The 19,638-nt window shown below is 43.2% G+C and overlaps 1 protein-coding gene across 6 annotated transcripts in view; it reads right to left on the bottom strand.

Moving 5' to 3' along the window:
- Positions 1 to 19,638, bottom strand: part of LOC120821401 (sodium/calcium exchanger 2) — a 125,087-nt gene that overhangs the window by 32,528 nt on the left and 72,921 nt on the right. For 4 of the 6 annotated variants that reach the window (XM_040179898.2, XM_078106520.1, XM_040179889.2 and 1 more), the window contains one exon: positions 13,501 to 13,561. The exons of the other annotated variants lie outside the window; for them this stretch is intronic. The gene's annotated coding sequence lies outside the window, so the exon portion shown is untranslated. The remainder of the gene's footprint in view (positions 1 to 13,500; positions 13,562 to 19,638) is intronic. 6 annotated transcript variants of the gene reach the window in all.

The following is a 19,638-nucleotide window of genomic DNA, read 5'->3' as shown; positions in this document are numbered from 1 at the left end:
GCAACACACGTTTGAAGGGAGAGGCTTTTCGGTCCTTGGTACTTTGCTCGGCCTATTTCTGTCCTCTTGCTCCTTTCAGTCTGTCACTTTCACTCTCGTTGTTTGTACTCTGTGGCTCACAAACACAAAGCATTCCAACCTCGCAAATTGGCTGCATTATGCCAGCAAAATTGTCATTCAGCTGGCAGGGGGTGGTTTCGTTGTAAAGAAAAACAGAAGTCCTCATCCAAACATTGGATGAATGAAAAACTATTTTGTCATGTGTGGGTCCACGATAAACCGGATGAAGCAAACGTTTTCTAGTCATCAATTCGGTGTTTACTTCATAAAAACACACAATTCAAATGATAAGAAAATTCAATATTGTACTTTCATGGACTAAAACAAAGGAAATGGCATGACTAGTTTTAGTGATGTATTGTAACCTTCTTAGATGTTTTGTCCTAATTAATCTCTATTTTTTATTTATGTTGTTGCGGAAACATCTACTTCAAACAAATGGATTTACTCTAGGTGAATTTTACGAGGTCACATTTGACACATAAGGGGAACGTAATAATTAACCTTCGGCCAATACTCATTATCACCAAACGCAGCCTGAACCCATCACAATGTAACCAAATGGAACCTTCTTCTGTTTGACCATTATCAGTGCTGTCATGGTAACCCGCACCAGATTGGTTGTTTACAATCTCACACTATCAGAGATCAGCATCTAAATAAAGCATGAATGCTGATGGAGTAAGATTGTGTATCTTAGTAAACATTGGCAGATGTTGAACTAGAATGCCCAATATTTCAGTGACCCTCATCTCAATATTGAGGCCCCCATGCAGTGTGCTCAGTGGTTAGATTGAAGAGATCAGCTGATGTTTCAACAGACAAACCTTCTGTTTCTACTGTGGAGTTTTGAAGAAGAGCTTTTGCAGAGTAGCAACAGCTAGAGGAAAAGAATGGAAAAATATCACCAAAGAGGAATTCATAGCCTTCATTGGATTGACCCTGCTTGCAGGAAGTGAGAAGAACTGGGATGTATCAGTCCGTGAGCTGTTTGGGAGTCCTCTACATAATCCCATGTACAAGGCCACTATGGCTATTGGAAGATTTGAAGACATTCGCCGTACCTTGCGCTTTGATGATAAGAGGACCAGAGCCTTCCGCTATGTATGGGACCTGTTCCTGGTCAACTGCAGACAGCGATTCATCCCCAGTGATTGTGTCACTGTGGACGAACAGCTTGTGCCATTCAGGGGTAGGTGCAAGTTTCTACAGTACATACCAAGCAAGCCCGCCAAATACGGCCTAAAGATCTTCTGGGTTTGTGATGCACGCATTTTCACGGCTCAGCACCCAGAATTCAAGAGCGGCATCACCAATGCACGACGGCTCTTCCTTAAAGAGCTCTCAAAGGAGCTTGTCACACCACACATGAGGAGTCGACTGGAAGGCTGCCCCCAACTGCAAACCCCAATTCTTGAAGCAATGGAAAGGTGTGGGGTGACAAAAGCCACAACCCAGCCACAGGAAGGAAGCAGACAGGGCCAACCAAAGAGAAAGAGGTGTCAGATCTGCCCAAGTGACAAAGATCGCAAAGTCAACAATAGGTGTGGGAAATGCAATGTACCTGTGTGCAATGATCACAGCCAGAAACAGGTAGTTTGTCTGAACTGCATTCAGTGATGAGACAAGAAGGCAAAACAGGGAAAAGAGAGAGGAACTGTCAATGACTGGACAGTTACAAACACACATACACACAAACAAACAAACACAGACAGACACACACACACACACACACACACACAAAATGGATATTCACATTTTTCTATTGCTGTTCTGGTTAATTTTCTTTTTCAAAAATGTTAAGTGAAAAATAAAGATATTTCAAACATGACATCATTCTTCTGTGGTCCTAAATATAATACTAAATATTATATTAGTGATTATTCTTAACCAAAATGACAAAAAATGGCATAAAAACACATAGATTCTAATATGGGTAATTTTTGACCCACTTATGGAAGAGTGTAGGGTCCAGTCACTCGTGCATCAACCAACCCCAGTCATACCAGTTTACAGCTAGAAGTTTCCCTGTATTCTGCTGTGCAGCTGCATTAGTGATATGAGACTTCTTCTTATCTTCACTGCGATTTTCATATATGGTCACGAGTAAGTTATTGACACATTAACTGTGGGAGAGAAATTAAATGTTGCTGAGTGATGGTGGTGTGCGTAGAGCTGGATGACTCGATTTAAAGTAGTGGTGGGGGGTAGTAGTCGATGTGCACGCAAAAAACGCTTAGGTGGAGCTTAAAAGGGACAAGTGCATGCAATTAGGAGATAATCCAGTCATTTTTCAAAATAATATTTTTTTCTCTTTCCGCGTCCCGTGGTTGGGGGCCACTAATTTAAAGGATAGCCCACAGAGAAACAAAATCCCATCACGCCTACAGTAAATAATTCAGCATCTTCCAGTCACATTATGGCTTCATCTCTTTGGACCGTGGGAAGAAACAAAGTGAAGGGAGGCAACCATCCTTTAGTCTATCAGAAACCGAAATGATGTGATTTGCTGGGTAGCCGTGAACCATTACGAGCTGTGACTTCCTGTCTGGGAGCCACTACTCCCTCCACCCCATTTGGCAGTGTTATGAACGTTTTGTGGATGAATGACGCATATTGTATTGTATTTGCATAATATATATAATCATATATTCATATTTTCATATTTTCTTTGCTAATATCAGATCATTTACACAGCAGTCATATTTAGCGTTAAAAATGTGTTAGCTCGGGCATTTGTTCATCTTATTGATGTTGTAGCATGTGAAAAATGGGTCCAATAATTAGTTGAATATGAGGCCAAAGAAGATGCAAGGAACATATTACTGAACTGTCTCTGATACACATCACTATAGAGCTGTAATAAATTAACTTGTTTTATTCCACCAAACTTGAGTGAATTGCACTGTATGAAACTAAAGAGTAGTAGTTGTGTTATTTTATTAAAAGAGCAGGTGATATACCTGAACTTCTGTGACGACATAGACCCTTTAGAATTTACGCATTCCTTTGTGTCCCAGGAAATGAACGATGTCTATGTGAAGGCAGCGTCCATTCTCCTCTTACAAACCACATTTTCCCTCTGTGCCCCCTTTAACGTCCCATATATCCCATTAAAAGGAAATTTGATGAGTGATTGCCCTTCATCAAATATCTTGGTATCGGCAACGGGCAGCTGGCGGAGGAGTTGAAAGCCTTTAGCCGCTGTAAATTCTGATGACACTAATTGTTGGAGTGAATGATTCCAAAATGTTTCTCAAGGGGATCATGATGAGCCCCGGCTGTCAGGGACACTCCTGTGTGATCCATCCCTGTTACATAGAGAGAGGAATACTCTGGGTATATGTGGCGATAACCCCATCTGCTGCTGACTAGAGAGGCGGAAACATTAGAGGTAGATGAGAGCCTCTCCGAAGGGACCCATGATCACAGAATGTTGGCCTTGTTCCGTCAACTTTTCTTTTTACCTGGAGAAAAGGCTAAAATAAATAAATTCATCATGTAGATGGAGACCAAATAAATGGTCCAGGTCTGAAGACACCGGAGCAAAAGATGAGAAACGTCATGACTGGATAGAAGCCTGAATGGTAAAAACAAGTAATTTCATTCATATATGATCTATAATGATTGTATTAATGTATTTATGCTTCATTCATCGATATGTTCTTTATTCATCAAATATATTTCTTTCTAGTAGTTGCATGTATTGTTAATATTTCATGTATAAAGATTTGTGTACACCTAAAGTGGATCTTAAATTCTATCGTTGCTTAAACATTGTTCCCTGAGGCTGTTGCTAAATGAAATCCCGTCATTTCAATTTCAAATCATAATTTTGTTATTTATTATTGTTTGATATTTCTATGAAAATAAATCATCAAATCTGAAATAATCAACTGTACTTATTCTTTTATAAAATATACAACTTTTCCGAAATTTAAGGTTCAGTTGATCTAAATCAGTGATTCTCAACTCGCGGACCCGTTTTTAATGGGTCGCGGGCCTTTGCCCGGGAAAAATAAAAATTTGAATCAAAAAAAAAATTACAAAATAATTCATCCTGTGATTTTATTTTGAAGGCACTTTTTTAATGCAGCGGAGTGTCGTTTTTTTGCCGGCTCGTCCATGTTTTCAGCAGCGTGTGCCAGGTTTATTTAATTTATTTTGAATTTGTGCAAAAGCTGCTCCTCAAGACATAGTGTTTGTCATAGATCTGTTAGGTTAGGTAATTTGTGTCTTTTTTCGACTTTTTTGTTTGTGCATGAAAGCTATTGAGTTTGTTTGAAATGGATGAAGATTCTTAATTGTTATGTATGTTGTAATACCTTGTGTCCTTAAGATACACTTTGGGGTTTTTAGCTATTGACTGTAAAAGGGAATAGTTCCCTCTCTAGCATCGCTACCAGCTGGCTGTTTGGTTTTTTCATTAAACTTGTTTTTGTGTTGGATTACGTATTCTGTCTCCATACTATCTCAGGTTCAAACTGCACCATATTTTCATTAAATGAATTTGAGAAGTTGAGAATGTTCCTAGGTTTGGGTCGCGAATGTGAAACGTCTCTGGTCTCCCTTCGATGTTTCATATTCTGACAGTCTGACGCTAAATCTTTTGCATTCTTTCGCTGGCTGGTGTAAAGCCCCTGTCAAATTGACTGGGAGCCGTTATTGTTTTTTTAACCTAGGAGTTAACCAGCCAAATGCTCTCCTGCATCTGAGAGCAAACCAATCAGATAATTAAAGAAAGGACAAACCGTGTGTGTTTGTCACTCTGTAATCCCCTTTCTCAATCTGGTTTCTATCTAGATCTCTCTTGAGGGGAACTCTCATATGCAAGAGGACAAACAGCACTTTGGCAACAACACGTTTCTGAGCAACACTCAGTAAGTACATGGACACTCACACACAAAATGAAAGACAGTGGATGAGGAACTAGTCAGACCAAATCAGAGCAAAGTGCCTTTATGATGTTTCTAATGAAGAGAGCATTACGCAACCGCACGCTGCTTGATTGCTAAAATGTTTTAACACAGAACCTTTGAGCCCGAGTCCCTGGAGTGAAATGGGAAGCGTGGACCTCACAGAGTGGATTGCACAGAGTGGACTACACAGCGTGGAGTACACAGAGTGGACTGCACAGAGTGGATTGCACAGCGTGGACTGCACAGAGTGGTCTACAGAGAGTGGACTGCACAGAGTGGACTACAAAGAGTGGACTACACAGAGTGGTCTACAGAGAGTGGACTGCACAGAGTGGACTACACAGATTGGACTGCACAGAGTTGACTGCACAGCGTGGACTGGACAGAGTGGTCTACACAGAGTGGACTGCACAGCGTGGACTACACAGAGTGGACTGCACAGAGTGGTCTACACAGAGTGGACTGCACAGCGTGGACTACACAGAGTGGACTGCACAGCGTGGACTTAACAGCGTGGACTGGACGGAGTGGTCTACACAGAGTAGACTGCACAGCGTGGACTACACAGAGTGGACTGCACAGCGTGGACTTAACAGCGTGGACTGGACAGAGTGGTCTACACAGAGTGGACTGCACAGCGTGGACTACACAGAGTGGACTGTACAGAGTGGACTGGACAGAGTGGTCTTGTTAGGGTTTCGGAAAGCCCTCGAGGGAGGCCTCACTCCTTTGTTCTCGTCCCGGCCGGAAACGTAGAATCAAAAGAGTCAAAAATCAAAATCAAAATTCAAAAATCAAAAAGTATTTAATAACTAAACAACGTTATAAGGGACACAATTACAAAGTGAAATACTAAGCGAACAGTAAAATATTTCGCGAAATAGAGAATCCTCTGAGCAAGTCTAAAGCGACTTATCAAAGCGGCTGCAGGAAAATTCTAATAGTCTTTTCCCCGCTTTGGTCCTTTGAAAACTCTTGAGGTGTGTCTTCCTTGGTGCATCTGAATGTCATTGGCTTCTTCTTCAAAGGGTCACCTCCTGGACTGTCCCCTTCACATCGAGGTGTGAAGCTGCAGCTGTAACCTGAAACCTCACTGTACTATCTGTCCCTCACATTCCAATGCATTCAATGTAGATACAGTTGGCTTTATGCCTCAATGAGTGAATTTAACAAAGCATACATCGTTTAAGTCTTCATCTTATAACTAGTACACCTTCATTACAACAACCCATCATTAATGATCACCGTTCATCACACTTCATCATAGATCTAGGACAGTTCATGTGGTTCAATTCTCAAGACATTTGCCTCAGTCGGCTGCCTTACATTAAGTTGTTCATTTACTACCTGACAGGAGAAAAATCTCCCAAAAAACCCTCTTTGGGGATAAAAATGGGAGAAATCCATAAAGGACGGCAATTAGCATCCGTCCCCAGGTTTTAACATCACATTGTGACAGAATGTTAATGTGTACAGTGTTTATATGATTTAAATGACTATGAATTGTGTTTGATTGAAATTGTATTCACTTCATCTAACATGTTAATGTAATACCTAATATCTAACATCACACAAACTATAATTCTAACACTAAACATTATTACACGTACTATAATTTCCTGACTAGGGGTGCACTTCTGGCTTAAATCCCTAACAGTCTACACAGAGTGGACTGCACAGCGTGGACTGGACAGAGTGGTCTACACAGAGTGGACTGCACAGCGTGGACTACACAGAGTGGACTGCACAGCGTGGACTGGACAGAGTGGTCTACACAAAGTGGTCGACACTGAGTGGACTGCACAGCGTGGACTACACAGAGTGGACTGCACAGAGTGGACTGCACAGAGTGGACTACACAGAGTGCACTGCACAAAGTGGTCGACACTGAGTGGACTGCACAGCGTGGATGGACAGCGTGGACTGCACAGAGTGGACTGAACAGCGTGGACTGGACAGCGTGGACTGCACAGAGTGGATTGGATAGAGTGGTCTGCACAGAGTAGACTACACAGAATGGACTACACTGTCTCTTCCTGGTGGAAATGATGTGGAGGGCTTCACCTTTTTAAAAACGTATTAATTACAATATCTGGCACACATATCATCACTAGCATCGGCCCTTTTCTTTTTATTATCAATTTGCCGTTGATTTCCACCGCAAAAACCAGCTCGAGAGACTTGCTTTATAGTGTTTATGGGTTTATGAGACTGTCCCCTCCATCTGAGAGCCATAACGTTAGAGAAAGGAGGCAATAAAAGCCCGACACTCAGCTGCTACATTCAATCCATCTTCCATCGGGTTTTTCATTCTTTGTAATGGTCGTGTTTGTCTGACATGCAAGGCTCAGGATAGACGCAGCTGAAAAAATGGAGAACCGAGAGAGTTCAAGAACAGCACCAGTCATATATATCTTTTTTTTCTTCTATATTTTCAATTTGAGAGCCTGGATCCTTGAGTGCACTTGAGATTCTATGACGTTTGTTCCTCAGCACCCTGTGCTCAAATTAAAATGGCCCCCAGCTCTTCTACTTACACTTCTGGCTTCAAAAACATCTGCTATTAGATACCTCCTCTGCGTTTGGAATTTTTAGTCAAGAATCCTTAACCAATAGAATACCAGTTCTAGCGTTGACCGGTGACATGACCGGTCCCTGCCTGGTTACATGTAGACTGAAATAATCTTTATTATCTGTCATCATCCTGCTGTTCTGAGGGCCCAGACTCAGAGTATGTGAGACATTAGTTGTGATGAGACCCACTGTTTCACTCAATACATTTTTAATTGCCTGGCACTCTGGAGAGTAGATACGTCACACTTCTAGTGTAAAATCCCCAAGTGCTGTATTAAAAAACACAGATAAAGTTTGTTTGAAAACTGCAATCTATGCTGTCATGTTAATGTACTTGTACTGTCGTTCAAGTCCCTGAGGAATGAAGCTTTTCATTCAATTTGACATTTTAATTAAACTCTGTTTGTAATTTGATTTAGTAGTGCAGCACGAAGGCACCTTGAACTCTCCTTCTCCCTCATCTTTTACCTGCTACCTGTATTTCTCCCCCTGCCTTTATCTTCAACACAACAGTGTTGAAAATGGAAATGGCAGAATGTACCGTATTTTCCGCGATTATAAATGACCTATTTTAGAACATTTTTAATATATAGGGCGCACTGGATTATAAGGCGCATAAGATACTGCAGTCAAACGTTTGACGTAGGGGTGGGTGGATGTGGGGAGGTGGAGACGGTGCTTTCTGGGTCCGATCGATGCTGCGAGGTGCGTCCGCTCCCGCCGCCCCCCTCGCCATCCACGACTTAAATCTTCGGCTGCTTTTAGAATAACTTATTGTCCCCGTTAAGATGGTTCAGCTACTGTAGAGAAAAGGGCGCCGTCTCTCGCTCTTTAATCTCATGAAGTGCTCGGCGAGAACGACAGCTTTGTTTCTCCGACGCGCCCTGAAAGCAGCTCCATATCTCACGTGCTTGAGCGCCGCTCAGCATCTCGCCGTCGTAGACCGAGCTTTGGCCTGTTTGGCAGAGCGCCTTGAGCGCCGTGTACAACCAGTATGGATCAACCGATTAACCAATTGATCCATATATAAGGCGCTCCCGATTATAAGGCGCACTGTTGTTTTCTGAGAAAACTAAAGGCTTTTAAGTGCGCCTTGGAGTGCGGAAAATACGGTATCTACATTTTCAGTGTCTGTATTTTGACCAAATGAACATGCATTTATTCTAATGATTAAGCTTCTGCCACCATTCATGGCATTCCTACACGGTAATTTCGGTAATTTTCTTTCTGCGTTTCTGTCATTACCACTGCAATGACCATGTTGCTGACCCACGCTTTAATAACTTCTTCTGCCATCCGACAGGTGGCTCAGCACGGAGAGTACTCCCATGTTAATCTGTCTGCCATCAGAGGGACGTGTTCCCATTGTAAACTGGCAGGAAACGTCGCGTGATGCAGCACAAAATACAAAGGGAGGCAAAACTCTCTTTTCAACCCTCTTACTCATCTATGCAAACTCTCATTAGAATACATCCAAGCTAAATTGGGAAGCAAATTAGTCTCTCAACAATCATTTTCTTCATGCTTGCCAAGCCGTGTTCTCTTGGAGGAGACAATCAGTGTCAGTCGACACCGCAGAGACACAGAGGGTGGCTTGTTCAAATTCCCCGACCCAAACAGAAATCCTTTGTGTGGTCACAGGACCTCTCTAAGAGAGGATCGTGTGTGAGTATGTGACGCAAAATGGTAATCAAGAAAAGTCCGAAAACTGTTTGTCCAGTTTACCTCTCCTCATTTTAGCAACTGTACTAAACTTGTAGATATATCTTTTATTGGTTTGGTGTAGGCACGGCCGTAACAGCTGATGCATCTCTTCAACAGGCAGCAGAATTAACTCACGTCTTACGTGAATGGAGATTGAGTCATGGTTTTAACATTTTACAACAGTTAATAACCCATAACAAAGACTCTTTAAAAGGTTAAAACACCACGACACAACAGTTTGTGACATTGTAACACTAATAATTGTACATTTATAAAATCGCTATCAAAACAAGAATATCCGTCACTGAAAAAAAAATGATGCAGGAGGAACAACAAGAGACCAGCGATGCACTAACACAACCTAAGAGGCCAAGAGAGGAGCTGTGTGCTGTTTTTCACAACTTCATTCAAAGCTGTGTTTCGGTTCTTGATCGTTTCAAGGTAATCGAAATATTATATTTTCTATCCCACGGCTATAAGCACACGTCCATAATATATCGTCCCACTCTCATCAGTGGGCATCATGCCCCAACTATAATCCTAGGACCGATCTTTAGTGCACCTGCCACTTAGCAAACGGAGACAACTCATCTTCCCCGACCAAGGGCCGGGACGATATCCTGGGAGCCCCATACATTGCAGATTTTAGGATCGGAGTTTCACCTTCAGTTAAAGGCTCGAGATCAATTTTGAGGTCCCTATCTCAGCCACCCGTGTCCGATCTCTCCTGCAGATTAAGCCCACGGAAAAAGGATCTAGTTACAGCTTCAAGATGCAACCTAGATACACATCTCTACGGACTAACGCTTGTCTAGATAGCACTTGACAGCCTTAGTACTTAGTAGCACTGAAGATGGCACTTACTTATGGCACCTGTTGTTCTGGGTTTGAACTATGTATGTTAAATGCACTTGTTGGTTGCTTTGGATAAAAGCATCAGCTAAATCAGTGGTCCACAACCACCGGGCTGCAGAATAAATTACTTTTAGTTTTTCGGAAAAGCGTTTTGTTTTGAAAAATTACTGGATTCTCTCCCAATTTGTCTGCAACAACTACAACCCCCCCCCCCCCGCCGGTTCAGCAGGTTACCTTCAAGACCGTTCCGATAAATATAATCTAAAAAGGTGTGGGACCTCTGAGCTAAATGAAATGTAATACAAAAATCAGAGAATAAACAGGTTGTGAAAAGAGGAAGCAGGAGAAAAAGATATGATGCCGGGGCTCCGTGTCAACTCTGTATTCCGAGTGATTTTGCTATTGTATTTTGCTGTTAAGACACTTTTAGCCCCGAGGCTGCGGCCAAATAGCGCCTCAGTCAGGGAATCAGAGCTGCGTGTGCAGGTCTGCTGCCGTCGCTCATCAAATTTGTCGAACAGCAATTCAGTGAGTAAGTTGATGAAATAAAACGTCTACAGGCCAAGTGCTCAGCAGATTGTCCAGGAGCAAACAGAAACATTGCGAGTGCCAGATTAAGTAGCTATAACTGTTATTTTATCAGGCAAAATCAGACTGGGACATCCCCTCGAACAAATAAATCATCCGTAACGGTCCAGAGAAGCTGCACTGAAAACTCTTAATGTTTATGGCATTCATCACGGGAATAGATGCTGATAATTTATAGTTTGTCTATTGGTAATAGCTGTTCTGTATGTGGAATCTCAGGATTACATGTCATTTAGCTGACGCTTTTATCCAAAGCAACTTACAATAAGTGCATTCAACCATAGGGTACAAACTCAGAAGAGCAAGAAACAAGAAAGTGCAATTTCATCAAATAAGCCAATTTCCAATTTGCTATAGATAAGTGGCATTATAAGTACAATTTAAGTGCTACATTTTGTTAGTCTTTTAGTCGAGGTAGAGTCTGAAGAGGTGTGTCTTTAGTTTGCGGCGGAAGATGTGAAGGCTCTCTGCGGTCCTGATGTCTTCAGAAAGCTCGTTCCACCATTTCGGAGCAAGGACAGCAAAGAGTCGTGATCTAGTCGAGTGTTTTGCTCTCAGTGACGGAGGGACGAGTAGTTTTGCAGATGCAGGAGTGGAGGATGGATTTAACACAAAGCTCAAAGACATGTGATTGTACACAGAGAAGTAAAGCCGTATGAATGATTTACCTGCTGGATAGATTCCCCATTTAATGTCCAGCTAAAGCAGATTTATCTGACATGAGGGAGTATTACCAAATGAGCTGCGTTCTAAAAAACAATTAATAAAATGAAGCAAATTTTAAACAGTACTATTTGTTCATGTTTCTATGTGTAGTTGACAACAATTTATTGAGAATTGTGTTGTTCATATCATATATGAGCGTAAACAGGGGAATGAGCTGAGGGAGAAATAAGGAATGAAATAATAAAGTAATGACCGCTCAGTAGGTGTGGGACACCTTCCTTTATATTTCAGTCTTTTGTGTGAGACTACACTAACAGGTTTAACCCAACTAATCATGTGTAATAATACATGAAGTCTAAGGAAAGGGTCCAGTTCAACTGGTCCAATTAAATACCCGTGGTCCATTGTTCACATCACACCATTCTTAGCTGTACAAGTATTTCCAGTGAAATAATGCATTGTAAACACATTTATGTTTCATAAACAATATACTTTCTTTTGATGCTGACCTCGCATTTATGTGTCGCCATCTTGTTATATGCAAACAAGAAGAGAGGGTGGAACATGGGGAAGAGACTAATCATCCTCCACAACCCTATTAGTTCCTTGGCTACGCCTTACTGCATCCAAAATGACATGCATCAATGCCACATCTGCCTGACGAGGACAATTCAGCAGACACACGCCAGCATTTGTGCGCAAAATAACACATATGCAAACTAATAAATACGACAAATATTGAGAGATGTAGAGCGAAATTGGAAGAAAAAAAAAAAAATGGAAGAGGAGAAACAAATTTGTTTGAAAGGGAGATTGTTGAGAAGGTCAGAGGTGTTAACAGTCTGGGAAAGCAAAAATATATTTGCTTTTATATTGCTACACCAGAATGAAAATCTTTACCAAGCCAATTTTGAATGATTTAAAATAATCTGCAAATATTTGGTTTAAAAGAAAAAGCACTGATCTTTACTCTGAAACCACGGTAGGCCCTGAAGGCTTGGAAACCACTCCAACAACAACACATCTGTACAGTTAGAGTATATACCACATGTTCGCCATCTACGTGCATGGCATGAGCACGACTAGCTTCAGGTTTAGCACAACCCCCCTACAGTGAAATACACAAACACGTTTATCATTCATACTCCACAAACTGCAAAAAAACTATGTAAGAGCCCGAAGTGTGTATATTGTTTAAATTGGATGTTCTTATATTATAATATATAAGACATTATATTGGATATATATGTTGGCATGACGCCCCCTTTATTTTCTTGCTTATATTGACGTCATGCTTGCAGCAGGTGCACCTTAGATGGGCTGATTAGACACTAAGCACAGTTTTTCTACCGTGTGACGGAATGTGTTTTTGGTATGTTTGTTAACGCTTTTGTTGCGGAAATAAACACCAATCAAAAAGAATATAAAGATCTCCTGTCAATCGGGTCAACAAAATGGACTCAGCGTGTCTGCAGCTCAATTGCTGCTTAATAATGTTCAGGATAGTTTTCATATGCAGTGTTTTCCCTCGGTTTACAACTTCACATCGGGCAAACTGGGGGGGAGGGAGGTAAAAGCCACTCTGCTTCGCTGCTGCGAGCTACACGGCACACAGAGATACTTGGGACATATTCGCAAGTATTTCTATATGCTAAAGAGTGAGCGGAGGACGAAAGAGAGGAAGACCAAGAGCGGTGGTATCTGATTAAATGAGGGCCACAGCTCTTGACCATGTTGTGATTTGTTGTGTTTTGCCTACTATTATAACACGGGTTGACATTTTTTGTCATTTTTCCACGGCAGTTCCAGACTGACGGGAATATGTCGTACCCGCCGGTCGGCTCAACCGTTTGCCCAACTACCACCCCCACCCCCGAAGTTGCAAACCTATGGGAAACACTGTTCATGGTGTCACTTTGAGAGAGGCCGGTCTAAGGGTGCAAACCAAACAGTTTTTCCGGTCAAACAACAGTTTTACATTTAACATTAAGGATAGCATTTGAGTTTATGTACAACCGGCGTCACATAGGCCAACTGTAACAAGGAAAAGGAGGATCTCTTCCCGTATTCCACCAACCGCCATTTCCGGGAGTTGTAAATGTGACTCAAAAAAACTAAAAGAAAGCAAACTCACTCAATAGTCTAGGACGCTCCTTCTTCAACTCTTGATCCACTTGGAGCTACTCAATGGCCCGCTGCAGAGAGAGAGAGGGAGAGAGCAAAAGAGGGAATTGAGGCTTTCTCTGCTGATGTATTCCACTCCGGCTGATACCTGATGCACTGCAGCCCAAAGGTCCCCAACCACCGGGCCGCGGATCACCACCTGGTAACGGGTCGCAGAGTGGAAAAAAACGCTGCTTTTTGAGTGTTCAACAGTGATCCAAAGACCTCTTTCTGACTGCGGGAGCTTAATCCAGGAACAAGGAACTTGCAGAGGACCTCATCAGGTTTCAACTTGATCATTGATTTATTACGCTTTACTATCGCCTTCACCAAGTTGCAGTTTACCGTCACGTCAGTCAAAAATGTCCTCAGGTTTAGGTTTTGGGAGTTACATGGTTTTCTAATAACTTAGAAAAGAATTGGTCAGAACTTAAGATATTAAATGATTATATACTGGGATACAGTCAGAATCTGTGATATCCATTTTTACATCAGGCTAACTAGCCGACTGTTAGCGGTCGGAGAAGCAGAAGCGGACCCTCAATGGCTGCTTAGGTTCTCTGCAGCACAGAAGGACTCCTGAGGCTGGAGGATTTTTTCTGACGTGGCATGACAAAGCTGCTGCATGCCTCCCTCTCATCCCTCCCCTCATCCCTCCCTCTCATCCCTCCCCTCATCCCTCCCCCTCATCCCTCCCCGCATCCCTCCCCCTCATCCCTCCCCTGTTGGAGAGTTAGACTGGAGCAGACTTTGCTTACTCTGGTTTGGTCTCAGGTTGCCAACAGGCAGGTACGAAGAGATGACTCAGAGCTTGATAGACCAGCCCCGGCCGCCCCCCCCGTTAGTTTTAGCACTGCCCACTCGGGCTCGTCCTCTCCAGGCGTGGCTCCTTAGAGTGACCGGTTTAGGGGGGGCTTTACAGGTGCTTCAGACCATCCAGGGGAATAGAAGCTGGCTAGAACTCTGCTGCCATGCAGTTGGGTGAATTATCTTCTTTTTGCAAAGTTCAGTGGATAGAGGGCTTAACATGCGCCAGGGTTGTGGTTACAGAGGGGGGTGGTGGGCAGCCATCCTGTGAAGCATGTTCTTCCAAAGGGGTTCAGGAGCACATAGAAATCTGTTTGCTGTCTGAAACACATGCTTTTGAAGCTGTTTCCAATGACACGCTGCACTGCATAAAGACTTCAGGTGTATGTATGTGTCCGTTGTCTGTGACAGTTTAGTCTTCAGCTCCTCTCGTCCTTCCCTCAGGTCCTACGTAAAGGTCCCAGTTAAAGGTCATGCCAACACGTACGTCACCGAGGCATTCATCAAGAGTGTAGGTGCTAAAGTTCACAACCAAATAATCTCCTTCTCTGAGCTGTCTCTTTAATCGCTGTGCTCTTTTACTCGTTCAGCGCTCTGCCACTTTATCACTGGTTCCCCCTCTGACACACCTCAGCGTACTAAAGGTTGAGCCAAACCAAATATTCCAAATAACAAACCACACACCACTGAATAATGTTCATTTACTCATATCGGGTTTCTGAGAAAGAGAAAATGTATCAAAACACATTTTTGTTTCTGCTGACTCTTATTGCTATTGTATTCTGTTTCGCGATGGTGTCAGTAATATTTATTTTCCACTAAATAATTGTCAAACAATTGTTCATACACATGCATATTCTTATTGTTTTGTTTAGGGTTAAACCCAGAAACCGTCTCTAACTGTAAAGATCTACTTTTCAACCCTGACAATCCTCCAGGCCAGAGAAAACACTTTGAAACAATTGCCTGCATCCTCATACACACGAGACGCGAGATGGATGCGATTCCATTGCAATGCGATGAGACAGACAGGAGAGTAGATGGCCACATACATTTAGATACGTTCATAGATCAACCGTTTACAGCTCCGAGTGGCATTTTAGAAACGCTGAAGCGCGCTTGACTCAATTTTTCTGAAAACCCCCGGCACATGGAGCTCCGCGGAGGAGAGCGGGCTGCCTCTTCAGTCACAGTCCTGCTCATCAAACGCACCTCATTTACTTTCTCATGAATTTTTTATTCGTGCCTGAATGGCAGTGACCCTGCACTGACCCTTGGGTGGCAAGTGTCGACAGCGCTGACGTCAGGTGACTGGAGCAAGTTCAAGGAGAGCGGAGGGCCGCAACCGAGACCTCCAGAGACGACTTTAAATGAATTCACTTCCAGACCTTCTTCGCTCAGCAGCGAGGTGAAGAGAAACACTTTCACAGTTCACACTTTTGAGCAGGTTGAAACCAAAGACCCATTCTTCAACCTAATATTCTATGCGCTGACAGAAAGGGTTTTTTATGGATGAGGTAACATCCGGCTGGAATTATCATATTGAATACAAATAACAAACAGTAAACCAGTAAACAGTTACAATTTAAGCAAAATTGGTAAAAGCTTAAACAGGATTTAAAATGGTAGTGTATAATATGAACATTATATAAACTAGGGCTGTCAGAATTAACGCGTTTATCTATGCGATTAATGTGGCCAAGATTAATGCGATAAATTACTTTAACGCTGTTAACGCAATTTTATTTACTTGTGTGCCGTAAAGTTGATTCCGAAAATGATACCGGTGCTAGCTGCAGTCAGTTAGACAGGAGAGACATAACAGCAGTTGAAGCTTTTTGCATTCGCAGTAAAACACACAAAAAAAATATAATCTATCGACAGCCCTAACATAAACATAAAACTTATTTAATAGATCTGAACCACTGGCACCCAATCCAGCAATCAAGTCAATAAATCCAATATTACTGCATCGCCAAGCTAGATTTGATATTTCTTTCTGTGCCTCGTTATTGACCAGAGCTGCATTGCCTTATTAGCGAGGCTGTGGACTAAGAATTGTTATTGCCATGAATAAAGAACCAAGATATTAGTGTCAATAGTGTTTGTGTGTGTTTGGGCTTCAGGGCACAGTGTCGTAGCTTCAGGCCCCATTTATAGAGGACTCCCTACATCTATTTGCATATTAAGCTCTATTGGTCTCCCATAATACGATTATTCTGAGCATTTAAAAACAGAAATGTTTCAATGCATACAGAGTATGTTTTGAGGCAATGTTTTGTTAGTTAGGAATGAGACTCTGAAACAGACTTTGACTTATTTTGCTGTAATTTACCAGACAACTCCAGAAAATGCATAAATAACTATGAACAAACTTCAGGAAACTGTTTTAATTTTTTGGGGGGGAAAATGAAATGCACATTTTAATGTCATTTTACTTCATAACTCAAAGCTGCTCACGAGGTCTGCTCCAAGACATCAAGAATATGGAGGTGAGTCACCAAAATGTTCAGCATCAAGTGCGTTTTTCACAATACCTTTAAGTCTTTTAATTTCGGTATCCCAGTTATGGCAAAAATATTTAGTAAACTAATCAAACCAGTGGTCAACTACGTTGAGCGGCCATAAAGGTGGTGTTTCTGCAGGCTTGGTTTCTTTCTGGGGAAGCAACTACAACTAGAGGGATCCCTAAAGAATCGCATGTTCTTAATAATGACTTTTACCGACATCTTACCTTGTCTTCTCTTTCGGGCTACAACCAACAATTTGTTGTATTGTTAGCGTTATCAGCTGTACCCGCTGTGTAAGAGTAGCTAACCACTGTTTGTTCACATGCCTTAAAAAGTCTGGCGCGGGCAGTGTGGTTTGTCAATAAACCACAAAGAGGCTAAGATAACAACACACACAGAGAGAGTAACTTCCTCCTCTGCTTAGTGTGGCAATACGAGCGTCCTATGACACTCCAGGAAGAATAATCTCCAGCAACGCCACTTGGGATAGGCCCAAGACCATTCTTATTAAGGCACGCAGAGCCGTTCACCAAATCAGGGGTCAGAGACCATAAGATAATTATAAAAATATAGTTTTATTTGTTTAATACTCTTTTTAAAATGGCAATATGTTCTGCGATAGGGAGTTTGAGGACTATAAAGAAAACAAACAAACAATTCAAATCAATAAACCAGCATGCATAATAAAGATGTAAACAAATTCAAATCAAACAATTCAAATCCATAAACCTGCATGCATAATAAAGATGTAAACAAATTCAACTCAAACAAAAAAAAGGAAAAAAACATGTAATATGTCCAACAGTTCACCCAATAGAGAGCCACATTTGTACTGTTCTTCCGAAAGGTTTTTAGCCGGTATCAAGAACAGTCTCAGTGAGGGGGGGGAGAGAGCGCGCCGGGGAAGATCGGCCCATTAATTGGTCGCGGCACCAGGATAGCACCACAACAGCATGTCCAAGGCTGCAGCCGGGTCCAGCTATGCTGTGAAACACCGCATTAGAACAAGACCGTAATTAATGTACAGCAAACAGGCAGACACAGCGACTTACCAAATTACAGGTCAAGCTGCCCACAGACCCCGGCGGCAGCACCCACCTCGCGCACACTCACAGACAGCGGCCCACACTATAACAATTAAGACCATTTAGATTTTTATAATAACGCCCAAATGTGTTAAAAAAAAGGGAGGCGTGCATCGTACCGAGACACCGAACACCAGCAGTCCAGGCATTCATCCACCCATGTGGGGACATCCATGACCCAGACAGGGTCACTATATGGAAGGATGCACATTAGTGCCGCATACACGGCGACACAGGAGACTAAAAAGGCACAAAAGATGGAAAAATTTCCCTTACCACACCACAGCAGAATGTTGACCTAGGGCAGCGGCCAAAACATAAAGCGCGCCTCCCGGACCGTCTCCACAGACACCCAGCAGGAGAAGACCACAGGACGAGTCCACACACACCAGAGGCTTAAGTAATATCCCTGCCTCTCCCAATCAATCACAATTAGCCCCAGGTGTGCTGGTCCACACCCCTGTGTGCAGGAAAGAGGGAGGGGAAAACCCTCATCCGGTCACACCTACCCCTCGTTTTTTGTATCGTCGTCCCGACGGTAAAGAAGGCCCCCTAGGTCAAGACCATGGCCGAAAAATGACCGATTGCAGATTCATTGTTGGGTCTGAAGGCCTCCCGACCAGGCCGCCAGCCGTACCCCTAACAGGCTGAGGAAGCCGATGAACATTCGAATGATGCCCGGCAGTGGGACGGGTGGTGCGACGCATAACTTGCCCACTCGTACTAGGCTGCTCCGAGGCCAAGGACAATGGCACTTGCGACTGTGACTGAAAGGACGGAAGCAATAGGCCCTGGTCCGGCCTAGTTGCTGTGGAAGGTACGAGGGGCCCAGGAGCTGGGGCACCTGGTGTAGTGCTGGACACCAATAGCCACAAGTCACTATTTGACGACTCGTCCAGCTGAGCCACACCCAAAGGTGATGGTGCTTGAGTGGGTAAAAGATCAACCTCAACTGGCTGTACCACAGCCTTCAACATGTCGCGATGCACATTCCTTACTTTGTGCAGTGCGTTCACCGGTGCCACTGCATAAACTGCCCCTTCCGATGAAGCACTCACCACCTGATGAACCTCCGAGTTCCACAGATCTCGCAGCTTATGACGGCCCCTGGCACCATGATCCCTCACATACACCAGCTGGCCCACCAGCAGCGGCACCTCTCTCACGTGCTGATCATGCCGCTCCTTCCGACGACTTGCTGCTGTAAGCAGCCGCTCACGAGCACAATCAAAGGCAACCCTCAACTTTTCCTGGTGCTCTGCCACCCATCCTTGCACCTCACCCGGCCTTGGTTCTTCCACACGCCCCAAAAGGAAGTCAATGGGCAGCCTTGGTTGTTGGCCAAACATCAAGTAATAAGGGGACTCCCCAGTACTCTGATGAGGTGTTGTATTATAACAGAAGAGGACATAAGGTAGACAAGATGCCCAATTCCGCTTCTGTGTCAAGGGCAATGTTCGGAGAAGGTTGTGCAGTGTTCGATTGAAGCGCTCACACTGCCCATTTCCTGCCGGATGGTAAGGAGTAGTACGAGATTTAGTTATCCCATACATCAAACAAAGTTGTTGGATCAAAGTGCTTTCAAAACTCCTCCCTTGATCAGAGTGCAAGCGACTTGGCACACCAAACTTATAGAACTACTCTGCCACAAGAACCTGGGCCACAGTAGAGGCAGTCTGGTCACGTGTAGGCACAGCCACCGTGAAC

Source organism: Gasterosteus aculeatus, chromosome 1, assembly GCF_964276395.1.
Source record: "Gasterosteus aculeatus chromosome 1, fGasAcu3.hap1.1, whole genome shotgun sequence".
Taxonomy (NCBI): domain Eukaryota; kingdom Metazoa; phylum Chordata; class Actinopteri; order Perciformes; family Gasterosteidae; genus Gasterosteus; species Gasterosteus aculeatus.
The sequence above is the reverse complement of the archived record's forward strand: the minus strand, read 5'-3'. Positions and strand labels throughout refer to the sequence as shown.